Source organism: Desmodus rotundus, chromosome 7 (assembly GCF_022682495.2).
Source record: "Desmodus rotundus isolate HL8 chromosome 7, HLdesRot8A.1, whole genome shotgun sequence".
NCBI classification, from domain to species: domain Eukaryota; kingdom Metazoa; phylum Chordata; class Mammalia; order Chiroptera; family Phyllostomidae; genus Desmodus; species Desmodus rotundus.
Genome location: NC_071393.1, coordinates 46,895,364 through 46,913,314, shown reverse-complemented (window position 1 = coordinate 46,913,314; position 17,951 = coordinate 46,895,364). Strand labels below are relative to the sequence as shown.

Genomic DNA, 17,951 nt, shown 5'->3' with positions numbered 1-17,951 from the left:
GCAGAGTACTTTACTTATTAATGTTTTGAAAATCATTAAGAGCTGAGGATCCAAGGGCGTTTTGTGATGTTGCAATATAATTCTAGTAGGTGGAATATAAATCTGTACCTGAGCACTTAATCTAGCAGTGAAAGCTAAGGGAATATGCATACACTCCACCCTAACTGATGTGTGTGGAAAGTGAGGCATGTTGAACCTGTCTAAAGACGCCAGAGATCCCCTCTTTCCTTCAGGTTATGGTTGTCATGGACCATTTGGTGTCCAGCCCTCCCCAGATTGTGGAGTGCAAGAGGGTGTTTGGTTTCCACCCATCATTTCAGGCGAGGATCATTTTTGACCCTTCTCTACCTCTGGTGCCAGGTTGTTTTCTTTTCCTTATTGTAGCCGAGCTTGCCAGATTCTTTAGTAGTTGTAAATTGCACATCTGGAGACTTAAATCCCAAATAGAGTTTTTTTTTTTTTTTTTGGAACTTGCTTTGCATGGGAGGGAATTCATTGTCATGGTGTGTGTGTGTGTGTGTGTGTGTGTGTTGAAATATGGGTTTAACTGTGAGGGTTTGCTTTTATGTAGCAAAGTAGATCCACTACAAAAGAAGTCATTTGTGTATCTGGAGGAGCCAGGCTAGAACCGGAGCCACCCCCCCCAGCACCCTCCCCAGCTGTATTGTCTCAGTTGTGGAGAGGGGCATGGAGAGGGTGCAGTGTTTTGTTTTTTTAAAATAATATGTATTTTTGAAAATTTTTGATTTACAAGGAGGGGGTGCATTTGCGACTGACTAATTAACATATTCAGTTTCCTGTTAAAATGGAGATTCCCATGGCAAGCTGAGGCAGAACAAATTTTGTGAACTTCCAAAGCCCCTTCACCCACACACCATATTTCTCATTTCTTTTTCAGTCACCTCCGTGTCCCCTACAGAAAATTTCACTCCCTTCTGGAGGGCATTAGGATTAACAAGAGAGAGCACTTCCCAAGTGGTCTGATCAATGTTTTATTCCATAGTGAAGGTGGTCTGAATAATTCAGCTGAGGAATGCTCGCTTGTCTCCTGCCATCCACAGCTGCCTGATGGCTGCACCCTGGGGAGGGGTTGGCAAGGCCCAGCACGGGGCACCCTGCTCCTAGGAGACTGGCTGGGACTGCTCCCAGGGTTTCTCTTCGCCGAATCCGCTCAGAGAAGTGTAAGGGCGCTGCCTGCTAGTTCTCTTCTCGCTGCGTGTCGATAGACATCCGTATGATGGCATTTGCAAACTGCAAGCTGGCCACTATCTTGCTGCTCTCCTTGGTGTGCCCGACTCCTCTGGAGTCTGGTTTCGGCTGCTACTGCAGCCCTCGCAGGCTGGTGGTGCTACAAGGCCATGTTTGCAGCGGGCTTGGGGGCTGGGCTCCTCCACTGCAGCTGCCAGGCCCTCGTTGACACTTTGTTGGGGCGGGGCTGGCGGAGCTCGGCGGGCCCCCTGGCAGACCACAGGCGCGCCGCGGCTGAGGCGGCCCCCTAGTTATTAGGGGAAGGAGGTAAAGAGAGATGCATGGAGGTTAGCAATGTTCTGGGCCTGCAGCTTCCCCCCACGCCTGTAAATAAGTATTCAAGAACATAGAAGGAAAGCTTGCTGCCAAAAGCCCTTGATATTCAAATACTGTAGGATTTCTCAGGATTCAAAACCTGAAACTATGTGCATTTTTCCTAGATTTCCATCTGTCCCTTTCCTCTCTTCCCTCTTGCTCTCCTGGATTCAGTCAGCTCATTTATACTTCGCCTTTACCCTCAGTTGGAATACCAGTGGAAAGACAACCACACCAGCCCCTTCACCTCATGCCCAGGGAACATTAAGAAGATAGGACTACTCTAAAGACAGATTTGCACTGGAACTCCAAACTCTAGGGAGAACCAAAAAACAGATATACAGGGTAACTCAGCTTTAACAGAAAATCAGGTCCCCACTCTACCTCCTGAAAATTCAGAAAGAAAAGGGTACTACTGCCTGCACGAAACTAAAATAGCTGGGAATTAGGGAAAAAATTAGGTGAGAATTTTTCTTTTCTTTTTTTCTCTTTTAGTAAATTTATTGGTATTTCTCCTATCACTCAGAAAATCCTAGACAAAAAATCTGACCTGTGCATTCTAAAAATCTGATGAGGACACATCTTTGTCCCCCAAATTTCTCCCAAAAATTATTACAACAAAGACTGTATCATTTGTAACATTTGTTAACAAATAGGGTATATGTGTTTAGAGGGTGCCCAAGAAACAAGGAGTGCTGATGGAGAATATAAGTACTTGGGAAAATAATGTTTTCCCTATCTCCCTTCTCGTTTCACTTCTTTTTTTTCTTTTCTGTCTTTCTTTTTTGGCCTTTTCTCAGCCAAGATTTAGTGTTTTGCAGTTTAAGTCTTGTCCTAGTACCCTCGTCTTCAGGGGTTTAGGTGAAATGTCCTAACCAAAAAGATCTGCTAGCGCTGAGTTTCACGTATAGAAGTTCCTTTCACAAATGGATATTTCTGCCCCCTGTTCTTCTCCCTCATATGGGGACACAGAGATGTGCAAACCAGTTTGGAATTGAGTCCATGGTGTTTGTTAAGCATCATACTCAGGGGTGGTCTGGCACATCAATGGGTTAAAATTGTCAGGTATCCATAGGAAATTTCCTAGCAAAATCTTCCTTTCTTGTAAGCCGTCTTATGTCACTATTAAGAGGGACAGAATAACAAAGTCAGGACACCCATAGGAACAGATGTGAGCATATATGCAGGTGAAAAAAAGTTGTCACTTGACCCCTGTCCCTAGACCATTTCTCACAGTCATTTTCCCCCTTTCTTTTTCAAGAAGGGAATGACCTTGAACAACACTAGTATGCACTGTTTTGTGCTTCACAAATGTCTTTTCCTCCCTCAATCATGTGATGTATACATATATGAACACACACACATACCTCATTTATGAAATATGAGATTTCTGTGCTTGAGTGTTTTGGTGGGGGTTATCAAGCTATATCTGATAGATTCCAGCCAGAGGTGATCTTCTTGCCTTTTTCTCAAGAGGGGATAGAACAGCTGTGATTACTTGAGGGAAAATTGCCCCACCCTTAACCCCTCTTTTGTTAATTTTGTCTCCTCTTGTCAGTATTCTTAGTGCTAAAGCAGTATCTTGTATGGTATTGTTGTTTAAATGACCACCGTATGTTATATCTGCCTTTAATCTTTTCATTAATGACCATTAGTTCCCTTGGTTCATTTAAACCAGTGTTCTGTTTCCTCCTGCTGCTTGAAGCACTTTTGGCTTCTTAGTTTTGCTGAGTTTCCTAGCTGGTGAAATTAGGATCTTGCTTTCTGCTGATACTATTGCTTTGTTGTTATGTGGTTGGGGTGAGATGCGTGCAGATACGTAACAATGTACCTGCTTCTACGTGAAACAACTACGTAATAGCTCATAAGAACTGTTATTTTAAGATATATTTATAATAAATAGATATTTGTAATAAGTTTTTTGGTGCCAATTTTGGAGTTAGAGGAAAAAGGCTACTTGAAACTTTCCAAAGGCTTACCTGGCTAATCTATTAACTAATTTCAGTGATTTTTATTTCTTCTTTCACCAGAAATGTAGTATATTGGCATTACTTTCAGAATTTTGTGTTTAATGTAATCAGTTCTAATTTTTGGGTTTCATAATTGTATAAAGATATACATTTAAGCCTTTAAATAGATGTGATTGTGACCTAGTAGGATATGTGACTAACAGAGAATTTTGCTAAATCATTGCTTTGACACATGTGCCTCGCTTTGCCTTGTTCAGTAAACCTGGAGAGTAAGACTATGCATTATGTTTCTACAGCCACATTTTTATTCCTGTGGCATCCTTTAATCATTGAGGACTATTTAAAGGCTAAGGCAGGATAATTTGTCCATTACATGGTGTGTTCACGGTGAAATAAGTATTATGTTTATAAGTATTGAAGCTATTCTGGTTAGAGGTGAACCATTTTTATTATACTCCATCAACATAAATTGTATGTAATTATGAAAACCTAAATTTTATGTAAGTACAAAAAATAAAAAATAAGAATTTAATTCAGAGATAGGATAGTTAATGCTATATTTAAGCTTTTACATCAGAGTTTTCTGAGAGGCACTATTCTGGTGGATAGAGTGATTTACTGAACTATGATATAATTTAATGCTAATAATTAAGGTAGGTAGTTAACCTGTGGTAGAATATTATAGTGGAGTTGCATGGTTACATAAATGCACTATCATTTTACTGATACCAAGTAAACCACGTGATAAGACTTTGTTATTCAAAATACAGACTAATTTTGTAAAATTCCTCAGAAATTGTCTTTGACTCTTAAGTTACAAACTTGGTCACATTGGGAGGAAAATGCCATTCGACCAATTTGAGTCTTTCTCGAAAATATAGTTTTATAGAAGAAATCCATTTAACCTTAAACCTCATGTCTTCTTTTCTTTGTGGGAGCATATATGTAATTCGTTGCTTTAAAAAATCTTCCAATGAAATATATTGAAATTGGTGTTATTAGAATCAGGGTGAAGAACAATTGTAGGATTGCCATCGAATAGTGGATCTATTTTAGATGTTATAACAAAAAGGCTCTGGAAGAAGTACAATAATAGGATACAGAAAGTTATAGGATTTTTTTCCCCAACTCTGGGAGCAATTTCTTAATTCGTAGTAAAAGAATGAAAGAAACAACTAATTAGATCAATATATACACTGAATTAGAACCACTATATTTTACCAGGGAAAGAAGCCAGAACTGCATTGTTTAAGTTACTACACACACATTTTCACTGTGCCTTGAGTGTTTCTTTTGAGGCAATAATAAAGAGCCCTGAAGGACACACTCCAGTTGCTCTCTGGATTCCATTCCCCACGCTGGCTTCCCATTTCCTGTCTTAAAGGAGGTTTTTCATGAATCTCAGTGGTGTCACTTCCACCGTTACAGGATGTTTGCCTTCAAGTGATTTCCTAGTGAAAACATATCAACTCTGGAACCATAAAAACGAACTTTCTCTCTTTCCTTTAGAAGTACAGGCTGTGGTATAGTTCTCAGTAATTAACTATTTTTGTTATTTTTCCCATGGTGTGAAAAATAGGTTATGAAATGATTTATGTGCACGTGTTTTATTACTGCTAAGGCATTTGCACAGCAACATCGAAGTGCATGCAGTTTGTGTGGCAACATTGACCACAGCACTGAGGGGCGTGGATGCTTTGTTGCACATGGACAGAGGTCATTGTATCACTAATATTTACAGATACTTTAGTTTGAAATCCCTCATTTAGTGGAAATGTGCCTACCTAGACTTTGAAAATTTGGGGTTGTTTATAGGAATTAGGGAGGGTACTTGCCACATGTTGATTGTTCTAATGTTAGGCACTTTCACAACATATAAGTAGGCACTGGATCCTGACCTCAAGGAACCTACTTTCTTAGTGACATGAAAGATATAAACAAATTCATAAGCTTGAGAGTAACTGATATATTTAATTCCATGTTGATATTTTGTGCTTTTGAGTAGGAGAGAGAGAGGAAATCAGGAAATCATAATTTTGTGTTGTGGAGGATGATATGTGCAGTAGTTAGAAGCTCAAACTTGGGGATTTCATAGACTTGTGTTTCAGGGCTGTGTAACCTTGAGCAAGTCTAATAACCTCTCTGAGACTTAGTGTCCTCACCTCTAAAATGAAGCTAATAATAAAAAAAAATACTTACCTACCATCATCATCATCATCATCATCATCATCATCATCATCATCTTAGCACTAGCTGTCATGAAAGTAAAGGAGGAAACTAAAGGACGTAGTAAATGGATGACTTAAAGGTCTATCCTTGGAGGGTCATAGACTCCCAGGGTTCCAAGGAATGCTAAAGCCAAATCAGGGGTCACCTAGTCCAGGATCTCCAGACATGAAGCAGAAGATGCAAAGCTGGAAACCTGACTGGGTCTAAGAAATCGCAGGCTCCAGGATCTCTGGTACACTGGAGAGTGCAAGACTTGTCCAAGGCATTAGATTTTAAATTCGTTTTAACCCTTGCTGGGTCTGGTGTTGTGAAACTTCGGTGTTATTCTGATATATATTCACTAAAATTTTCTCTAAAGCATTCCTGCCAATTGGTCATCTTGACTAAGCTTTAGTACCTTCAGTGATTCTAAAATCACTCCACCTAGAGGAGAATATTCCATTTTTGAATAGGCATAGTATGCAATTTCTTTCTGGTGTTGAGCCTAAAATCTGTCATCCTGTGGCTCGTAAATAATTTCCATATGGAGGGAGGGGCACACGATAAGTCTAATCTCCAATGACAGTATCTCAGACACTTAAAATGAGATACTTGAGATCGCCAACCCATGATTGCTCTGTTTTCGATGAATATAACTCTGGATCCAAAGTGGTCATGATTTCAAACCCTTATTACATTTTACACTCAATAAATTTTAGCTATATTCTCTTCATCTACACTCTCTTCTAGAGGGACTTCAGGTTTTTGCCTCACTTTTCATTGAGCTGTGGTACCTGTTCCAACAAACTCCATGGGATAACTAGTGTCGAGTTGAGCAGGGTCATTATTTCCTTGTTTTTGCAACAGAGAAAGCAGGTACGTGCTGTAACTCTCCATCGGCACTCATGTCACTATTACTACTTAATCAATTACTATTTACCTTTTGAGACTGGACATGACCTTAGAGGCCTTAACATGCCTCTGGGATGCTGCAACTCGTCAGTCCAAGTTTGGACACAAGATTAAGGGTAGTTTCCATTCTGAGTCTAAAGCACTAGTAAGGTATTGTGTAAACCAAAAGTAATTTTAGACTATAATAAAGAATAACAGGCATTTATTTGGTCAAAAATGACATACAGCCCAGGAGACACAGATTCAGGTAACAACCTAAATTAGGGAGGTCATCTTTTACAGCAGAAGTTCCTGCCCAGGTTCTCAATCAGTTTCATTTTATTTAAATGAAATTTCTCAGTTGTGCAGTTCTGACTGGACAGGGCATGTCTCAGTCTGTTGGTACAAAAACAAAATGAGTGTTTTCCTATAAAGGTTGACTCAAACTTTGTAAACAAGTGAGGCATATTGCAGGAAGCTGAGCGCAGTCTGAGGTTCTTCCTGGTATATGGGTGGAACCCCTGCCAGCAAATCACTGCTAGACTCTTACTATTCATCAAACTTGGGCTTTTGGTTGACCATGGAGAGTCCATCTTAACAGATAGATTTCTTCTCAGGGTTCACATCAAATGAATCTTCTCGAGGTTCATACCTGAGACTACTTTCTCAGTATTGACATGATGATTTGCTTATATGATGAAATTACTTAAATCTTTTCTACTAAATATTGAAAGAAAACTCACATAAATTGTAATAATGTTGTTCCTACTAAATATGAAAATGAAACAGAACAAGGTAAGATTAGTAGATTTTACCTCATCCTAAGGTGATGGGGTGCCTGCCTCATGGGCTGTCTGATCTAGATAATAATGACTCAGGCCTGTTCTTTGATTCCTTCAACAAACATTTATTCAGAATTTAACACATGCTGAAATTCTGCTCACCATTTTTCCTTTGAGGCACAAATGCCAAAAGGCATAGATGCCACTCTGAGGAAGCTGCAGCTGAGAGTGAGAAACAGATATTCTTTCCGAAGGGCAACCCTAGGCCTCAGTCAGTATCGATGACATTCTCACATCTTTGCCTTTGAATTTACTCTTAAGGCTATATGATACTTAATTTGTGTTAACTCCTCCATTTCTGGATAAAATTGACAATAACACTCAGCAGCTTCTCTAGCCTCCGTATGAAGTTGCCCCATTACTCACAAGGGGAAAAATAATTTGAATACAGAAGGAAATGACAATAAAACTCCCTTTATAGGGCATACTTTCAGAATGGGTCTTTTAGTTATCAACGTTCTTCATAATCTGGACTATTATTCTTTTTAGGCATTATGTTTAAAATGTTTTTTTTTAATTTTACTTTTAATGTAAGTGCTACATTATTAAAATTGACACACTAATTCTAAACATAGTTATCATTCTTTAATGACTTCAGGTCTTTATTGTACGTTAGTGATTACAAAATGCTCCCAGGGACCAACCCGTGACATGTTTAAGACAGTTTGTACTGAAACCAAATTTTCCCCAACTTTTCTTTCCCGTCTATCTTCTGTGTATGAGTTTCCTTTGATTTGTCCTTGTTCTGTTCTACCTAACTTTTCTTAATGGGCCTGTTTTCCTTTTTGAACTCACTAGTAGGAACTTATTAACAAAATAACAAGACTGTTAGATAGCTTGTGAAAGTAAGAGCCTGAGGATGAATAAAGTTCTACGACCTGCTCCACCAACGAAAGCGCGTGAGTTTTCCACCAAGTACTTTACGTGGAAAGCATGGGAGATGCTGATAAGTGTTCATTGAATGATGTGGAATAGATGAGGGTCAGCAGCAGCAGAATCTTCTTCATTTCCTGAGAATGTACCCTGTGCTAGGCAGGCACTGATGGTTTTCACTTTCCTCTAATCCATGGAGTAACTGTACAGCTCAGACATGCTTATCGATATTTTTAGAGGAATAAGTTGGGGCTGAGGGCAGTTAATTTACCAGTCCATAATTATATGACTAATAGAGGATAGGGCTAAAATTCAAATCCAAGTTTTTCTGATTCTAAAGAAGATGCTATGACTACCATACTTAGATTTCCCCCTTTTCCTATGTCTTGTGGCTGTTTTTTGTTGATTATTTCATAAATGTGTTTTTAACCTCCTTCAAAGTGGATGGCCATCCTCTGAATATGCACCTCATTCTTAATTTCTTTCCTCTTTATGGTACTTTATGAAATCCATGCTTTATATTTAGAAATTTATGAAAGACTTTGTGGTTATCCATTGGGGGATTCTCTAGCTGACGAGGAAGTGTTGAATCCTGATTCTGGAATATAAGAATATACTGGCTTTTGGTTGTTTTGTTTTGTTCTTGTGTTTTTGTTTTTGTTTTTTCTAAACTAGACTGTGTGATGTTCGGTGATTTACTCTAACTACCAATTCTCCTTTGCGAAAGGGGCTTGCAAGTCATTGTAAACTGGCTGATACGTCTTAGGTGATTAATAAATAAATGTTCCCTTGAGCACTTTTCCAAGTGCTTAAGGATCAGAGAATTCTTTGAATGGTAAGATTGGATGGAACTTGGAGAGCACACTCTCATTAAAACCTTTACATGTGTCTGATTGGGCTCTCTCTGTATTCCAGTCCCCTCTCACCCCCTTTGCCATGGAGTTTATGCAGGCTGATGTTGCAGCCTTACTGAGGGTTTCAGGCTTTACCCCTAGTCACCTCCTCCCTTTGGGCCAAGGCCAGAAAAAAGTCAAATAAAAACTCATATTGTCACCTCTATTTCAGATTTCTCTATTACTGTAATGACAGAGAGGCCTGACCGTTGAAATCTCATGGCTAATTCTAGACATATCTTTGCCAGAACAGACCACTTCTAGATTAATCCATGTGATGTGTTACCAGCTGTTATTTACTTTCTTACCTCCACTGGAACATTCAAAATGCCCTCAAATTCATTGAATGTCTTCTCATCCAGAGTAGGTATCTGTCTCCCTTTTCCTTGAATCAGGACTGGCTTTCTACTTGCTTTGGACAATAGGTGTGACAAGAGTAACGTGGTCTGACATCTAAGCTAAGACCACACATCCTCTGCTCTTGCCCTCCTGGAAAACGTTAACATCATGTGAAGAAGCCCAAGTTTCGCTGCTGGAGACAGTGGCCCCGCTGGCAGCCTCCACCAATGGCAGGACCTGTGCATGAGGCCACCTTCTACCATTCAGACACAATTGAGCTTCCAGCAATTATGGTCCCATGCGTGACCCCAGATTGGACCAACAGAAGAACCACCTTAAACTGATGACCCACAGATCATGAAGATATAAAAGGGTTGTTACTTTAGGCCATTAATTTATAACGTAGGAATAAGTAATTGAGATATCCCCCTTGGGTAATGGGACATAGCCACCCACGGTGCCTATTTTGGAAGACAACCCTGCCTCCATTTTAAAATATTTTCATAAAATATATGTTAAATATTTACTGTATTTAGACATGCTGCCTGTACATCCATGGATACATGGATTTTTGAAGAAGAATGTATTATTTTCTTAAACCTTTGGGAGTATTTGCTGGTTCCTCAAATGTCTCCAATTTCCTCAAAATGCTTTCTCCTAAGATATCTCCTAATATATCTGAATGTAATTTTGATTCACCTGTTTTCTTCTCTGCCCACTTATTACTGCGTTATAGAAGCTTCCCTGAGAGAGTGATTCTCTTATGCAATGGATCATGCCATTCACCTAAAGCCCAAGGAAGAATTTGTGTGTATTTTTCCCAGTTGCATTTGGGCTTGGTTTAGTTCAGAGTGATATTTTTCCATTTCAAGATTGCATTTTACTCTCTAATTACGTTTCAGTGACTCATATTTACTATTCATTTCTTCTGTAAATTAAATCTAGATTGCACAATTACTTTATTCTGGGACTTCCTGCATACCTTGTTTTATTTAATAATGTCTCATTTATATATCAAATTAATCTGTAGGAATTTGGCATACTGTTACAGGTATAATAAGGTATAGGATGTAGGCCATGGAGTAGTACAATTATAATATTTTTCTAACATTCTGATTATTATTTATTTGCAAAAAAGTACATAATTACAAAATAAATACAATCAAATTCAGTGCTTTTACTTTGAGTAAGGAAACACATTTTTGAGGGGTTTCATGGGAATGCATATCATAGAATATTTTCTACCAACATTATTTTTATGGATTTGAAAGTCTTCTTGAAATATATTGAAAATGAAGTATTTTATTTACTTTTTCTCTGGCTTCTCATAATGTAGATTTAGAGTTTAATATAAGTAAGGTAACATATATTGTGGTAGTCATTTGAAGTTTCTACTAGTGAATTCCAAAATAACCAAGTATAGATTCCAATTACTGCATGCTGCAATATACATTAACATTAATTTTCTTAGCATGAAAACTGTCAATTTTCTCATCTGAAAACTAAGTCTAATGTTGATGTCCCAATTGCCTGTTATGAGGCATAAGTGAAATAATGCTTCTCAGGACTTCACATAGTGACTGGCAAGTAATAGAATGTTAAACAGCACTAGCAAAATATATATCCTTACATTTTATATATCAGAGTGTAATAATTGGTCTGAGTAGATTGTCAGCTTGAAAATCACTTTTTACTTTACTCTGCAGAGGCCCCAAGATTGAAGAAGTCTTCTAAGACAATAGAGGGCTGAATATCAACAACACTCATTGGGAAAGAAAAGTATTTCTTTAATTTTTAAAGAAATTAATAACAAGAAAGGATCTAGAGTAACTAAATATAGGTCAACTACCTGGAGTCATATCTTAAAAGAAACATCTCAAATAATGCATGGCCTTTAGAAAATGATTAGGAAAACTGAAGATAATCATTATTAAAAAAATTATCTAATAGGTAGTTTCAATTCAGCTTGTTTAGAGTTTTAAAATTATACAGTTGGGTGGAGCTTTTGACAAAAATTAAAAATGCAGAATTAGGTGAGATGCCTTGGAAAGGGCCTGTTTGTGCACCATTAGCTTTATGGCAAATTTGCTTTTTATATGACGTTATACGTTCATCAAATTCTGGAGAAAATGAGTAACTTCCTTTTAATTCTGTCTGGAAAAATTGATTTTATAGTTCTTTAGACTAATTTGTGCCAAGAGCTCTTTTTGTACTTCATGGTAATCTCTTTAATAGTTCTAGTACTTTTTTGAATACTTTTCCAATTTGAAAATTAAAATATTTATCTAGTACCTATATGAGTATATAGCTGTTTTATTGGGATCAAAATAAATGGATGAGTCAATTTTTGTAATTAATGACCACATTTTTCTAGCGTGTGTGAGGAAATCATTTCTTCCATCTTAGGCAATATCTACAGTATTACAATTGAAAACGTGGAATAAATGATTGTTTCTAAATTATATATGTTAAAGGAAGAAAGCAGATTCAAGGGCAATTTTAAAGGAAAACGGAATTTCAGTGAAATCATGCTTCGCACAAAATGTACACTCAGGTGTTGTTTGAATATGGACGTGTACATTCGTTGACAAATACAGGTTCTGGAATGGCCTTTACAGCCCATTGAACAGAAATGTTTCACTTTCTATAGTCACTTCCTGTATATAGGTGTTTACATTATAATTTTAACATTTGGGGACTCCATGGAAAGAAAATAAAAATCATTAGGTGTGAAATATATGTAAAAGAAGCCCTTGGAAAACAGTGCAACATTATAGTGTCATTGTGAAGATTTTGCGTATCTGTCTGTCCACCTATTCTCTTTAAAAAAAGACAATCCATATTGGGAATCGGAAGTATCAACTCTTTCAAACTGATTCAAAGCCCATATTACAAAATTTTCCTGGATGGGGTAATAGGTTTTGTGAGATTCGGCACTTCTTGGGTGGGGAAAACCCATGTGAGTGAGCTGAGTTTAAACGGAGCTACTTTCTTTCTTGCTGAATTGGTGCTATCAAAAACAATGTAAAGATATGATTTACCATTGTAAGTGGAAATCGTATATTGATTATAGAGTGGCCCAAGGAAGAGTTGAGACCTGCCGTTGAATAATGTTAAAAGAGTGGGACGAATGGAGTGATGTGGTGGTCCTAAGCTTGTCTGAGTCCAGGTTGTATTACAGCATTCTGCAGCATAAGGTTTTTGGTTTTAACACCTTGGGTTAAGCCTGGAACACAGGGTTGTGTTACTTGGGACTCATTTACCTATAGGTGGAAAACCCAAACCCAAATTGGCTCAACCACAAAGGAATTTTTTAGTTCACATAGCCGATAGCATGAATCAAGCTGCAGGTAAAGCTTGATTCAGGGTTGAAGTAATTGAAAAATTGGGATCCAACTTTCAGTTGTCTTTCTCTCTGTTAATTATTTTTTTCAGAGGTGGAAGGGTAGATCACCATGGTTTCACGTGATCACACCACTAAAGCCAAAGGCAGAAGGAGAAACACAAAGAAGAGAGGGAGAATGAAAAGAGAGGGTGGGGAGAGGGGTGAACTGCTTTCTGACAGTCTGAACAAAGGTCTTTCACTGGTTCTCTTCAACCCTAGTTGTTTGGTGTTCTGTTAACATTTCTAAACATGGAACTTGGTTAGAAGGAATCAAACAGCATTTTGGTTTATTTATCTCTTCCTTCATCCTGTCCTCTTTCTATCCTTCTGTCTCTCTTTCCCTTTTTATTTCAGAATTATTTTCCATGAAAAGTCACTCTCTAGTTCTCCATGTGGAATTATAAAACCTATATAACTTTAGTGAAATTTTAATATTTTCCTTGATAATCAGTGTTTCCTGCTGTAGAGGAATAAAATAATTTTCTTTCTACCTATCTAATTTTTTGGCTGAGATCCCCACCCTTGTGATAAAAGAACAGAATAACAAAGAAAAAACAAATGGAAGCTTAATAATGCATATGTCTCTTGTATATATGGAAGATATCCAGGAAAACTGAGTAACTCCCCAAAGTGGCCCAAGCCCTCACCTTACCAGGGAGGACACAAAGAAAAACAGAATTATTTTCTGAAGGGCAGGACCCTTGTGCTAGAGGCTTTTCCCACTAGGTGAGTGTCCTAGGAACCCATCTGTATCAGTGAACCAGCTACTGTTGTTGTGAGAGGCTGCACTGGGCTTCAGTGAAATTTTTTGGAGACTCTCGATGTTTTGCACATTTTGTGATGGGTGAATAATAAGTGCACCTTCCCACACTGTGCTGAGTGTTCAGCAGTTTTTGACCAAAATGGCATGATCCCACTCCTCACTCTCCCTGTTCACTCAATCTCTCCCCAAGCAACTTTTTTTGTTTCCGCAGATGAAAAACAATCCTCAAAGGGAAATGTCTTGCCAATGTGGAAGAGGTGAAACAAAAATGGAAGAAGCACTAAATTTATCATCAAAGTCAATAAGTTTAAAAACTGTTTTGAGCAGTAGAAAAAACATGTCAATAGGTCTATTGGATTAAATGGAGAGCACTTTGAAGATGATTCAAGTTTAAGCATGTAAGAATAAATACACAATTTTTTATAAATAAATCTTGGGTTTTTTTGGTCCCCCTGGTAAATACCATGTCCAGCTAAAGACAAAAGAAGATGTGGGAGGGGAGAGGGTGAGGGAGGAATTATGGGACATAATCAAACAAAGCACTTGAATCTGGTAGTTATACAGATTTAAGTGTCTCTCCATTGTAAAGTTTCTAGACATTTCATCATCCTCTTCCTGGTACAGAGAGGAAGACATTCTTACAAATGGAAATTCTCCTAAAAATAATCAGCAGAAAGTAATCCTTAAACCAAAAGGGCATATTTTGGGGTGGTAAATTCTGCATCTTTTCACTACTTAAAGACTTCTTAAACAAATTAAAAGTGGTCCAGCCTTAGTCTTACCATAAAGTATTTGAAATGAGTAGATCTAATATAATTTAGCTACAAAGAAAAGTGTATCTGTCTCTTGGAGAAGTTAGCACCCTACCATCATTGACCTTAAACAAATAGATAACCAGATATTTGGCTAGGAAAATGGGTTTATTCAAGGACAATAAAGAATTGCAATTCAGGATATTTGCTCCACTGGCTAGTCACCTGCAAATCCAGAAAACAAAGGAGAGGAATGTTGCTTTATAGAGGAGAGGGGGAGTTCAGAGAAGTTTTTGCAAACAAAGGGGCCTTTGGAGGAAGGTGGGAGTTGGAAGTTAGTGGCTTTTCATTGGTTGGGGGGTTGCCAGGCCAGGAGAAGATCCTCATTCTTCCTGCTGGAGTAATGAGGTACAGAAACTTCTTCCTGTTGGGTATGGAGAGTACAGTCACTTCCTTTCTGGAGTGCGTGTTAGAGTTTGAGAGGCCCTCCCAACTCCAAATGAAATGAGGCTTCTCTTTATTAATCTTCACGCTGTAATAGAACAGTGAGACTATATATACAGGCGTGTCCCACTTAATTGTGCTTCACTTTATGAGCCTCACTAATACTATGTTTTGCATTTCTTGCAAATTCAGAGCAAGATCCTCTACCGAAAGAGGTTACGACTTACCAAAGGCTTTGATGATTGTTAGCATTTTTTAGCAATAAAGCATTTTTAATTAAGGTATGGACATTTTTTAGACATAATGCTATTTCACATTTAATAGACTATAGTATAGTGTAAGCATAATTTTTATTAACTGGGAAATGAAAAATTTCATGTGATTCACTTTATTGCAATATTCACTTTGTTGCTGTGGTGTAGAACCAAATGCACAGTATCTCTGAGGTATGCCTGTATATGTGTGTGTGTGTGTGTGTCTCTGTGTGTACACGTACATACATGTGTAAATATAAACATCTACATAGGTGTATTTATTTTTTAAAAAATAAAATATTTATATATAGACTATATATTATACTGTTTGTAATTATCACACTTAAAAAAGAATGAATAAATTTTAACCTAAATGGTGTAGAAAATCATTTTCTAGTCACTTGAAAATATAATGAGACAAGGCTCACCTCTTCACAAAAGCACATCAGAATTACAATTGCGATATAGAACGTCCATCGCTCAGGACCATCAGAAATCGAGTTGAATGGAAGTCTGACAACTACAGAATTAAAGAAACCACACCTATCCAGACTGGTAGGAAGGGTGCAGATGCAGAATGGGCTGGTCCCACACCCACATGTGGTGGATAATAATTCAGGAGGGATATCTCAGGAGCGAGGAGTTCCAGCTCCAGTTGGACCCCTCCAGTCGGACCCCTCCAGTCTAGTGTCCCAGTGTCAGGAAGATAAGGCTCCACAACCTCTGGCTGCAAAAACCAGAGGGGACTTAGTCAGAGGAAGAAACTTTTGGAGCCCCAAGCAGTGCATCCTAAAGAACCCACACATGGACTCACCTAATCAGACCCACTCCCTCTGAGCTCTGGTACTGGGGTGGCAGCTTGAAAGGCACCTGTGGTATACAGGCAGTAACTGAAGTGGCTGGCACGAAGGTGGGCAGAGGCCATTTCCTTTCTCTAAACCCTTCCTGCACAGAGCTGGCAAGCTGGTGCCATATCTGAGACTCTGTCAGCCTGGCTAAGATTCTTTGACCCACCTTGGAGATCCCCAGAAACTCCAACCCACCCAAGCTGCTTTTACATATGAATGACTGGTCTGGGCTCATGCTTCACAACTTCCTAAATCCTATCAAACAAGAAACAGCTAGACTCAGTGAACCTGGAACTAGCAGCAGCCAACCTAGATTCACAGATTGGCTTTGCCTGGGAATCTCCAAGCCCAGCACAAGTATCATCCATCTCAGATTGCTTTATAGCTCAGGCAGGATGGCCCAGGCAAAACACAGATGGGGCTGACATTGGCCTGTACTTCCCAGGAAGCCCCAGGGCCAGCTACAGACCACAACACAGCACCTCCACTTTGCCCCTGCACAGCTGATCCTCCAAGGAGGGTGGAGGTTGGTGGTTAGTGGCCACAGCTAATCCTTGCAGCTGACAGCTGGGTAAATCGCTCCCATTGATCTGTCAACAGCAACCAAGGCTTAAGTACAAGAGGAGTGTGTACTCAGCCCACAAAAAGGGCACACCTCCAGTACCCAGCTAGGGTGATAGGGGAGGCTGTGCCACTGGACCCTACAGGACACCTACTATATTAGAAAACATTACCAAGACACGGAGTCAAAGCAGCTCTACCTAACACATAGAAACAAACACAGGGAGGTTGCCGATATGAAGAGACAAAGAAACATGGCCCAAATGAAAGAGCAGATGAAAAACTCTAGAAAAAGAGATAAATGAAGTGGAAATATGCAATCAGATGCAGTGTTCAAAACACTGGTCATAAAGATAGTCAAGGAACTTAGTGAGGACCTCAACAACATAAAAAAAGATCCAGTCAGAAACTAAGGATACACTAATTGAAATAAAGAACAATTCACAGGGAAACAACAGTAGAGTGGATGAAGCCAGGAATCAAATCATGATATGGAACATAAGGAAGCAAAAAACAACCAATCAGAGCAAAAAAAAGAAAAAAGAATCCAAAAAAATGAGGACAGTGTAAGTAGCCTCTGGGACAATTTCAAGAGGTCCAACATTCTCATCATAAGGGTATCAGAAGGAGAAGAGAGAGAGCAAGAAATTGGAACTCTATTTGAAAAAAAATGAAAGAAAACTTCCATAATTTGGTGAAGGAAATAAACATGCAAGTCCAGGAAGCACAGAGAGTCCCAAACAAGATGGGTGCAAAGAGGCCCACTCCAAGACACATCATTATTAAAATGCCAGAGGTTAAAGAGAAAGAGAGAATCTTAAAAGGAGCAAGTGAGAAGTTAGTTACTTATAGGGGAGTTCCCACAAGACTGTCAACTGATTACTGAAAAGAAACTTTGCAGGCAAGAAGGGATTGGCAAGAAATATTCAAAGTTATGAAAAGTAGCCAAGATTGCTATACCCACCAAAGCTATCATTTAGAATTGAAGGGCAGATAAAGAGCTTCCCAGACAAGAAAAAACTAAAGGGAGTGCATCATCACCAAACCATTATTATGAAATGTTAAAGGAACTTAATTTAAGAAAAAGAAGATCAAAGCTATGAACAATAAAGTGGCAAAAAGTACAAACCTATCTACAATCGAATCTAAAAAACAAACTAAGCAAACAAGAAGAACAGAGACAGAATCATGGATACAGAGCATTATGATGGTTGCCTGGTGGGAGAGGGGTGTGGGGATGGGTGAAGAGGTGAGGGGATTAAGAAGTACAAACAGGTAGTTACAGAGTAGCCATGGGGATGTAAAGTACAGTGTAGGAAATGGAGCAGCCAAAGCACTTACATGCATGACCCATGGGCATGAACA

At 38.7% G+C, this 17,951-nt stretch overlaps 1 protein-coding gene and 1 pseudogene across 4 annotated transcripts in view; both read left to right on the top strand.

Annotated features, from left to right (window-relative positions):
- Nucleotides 1-17,951, top strand: part of LRFN5 (leucine rich repeat and fibronectin type III domain containing 5) — a 268,158-nt gene that overhangs the window by 1,593 nt on the left and 248,614 nt on the right. The gene's annotated exons all lie outside the window — the stretch shown is intronic.
- The window catches only part of LOC112296552 (small ribosomal subunit protein eS1 pseudogene), a 41,264-nt pseudogene continuing 30,009 nt past the window's right edge, over nucleotides 6,697-17,951 (top strand).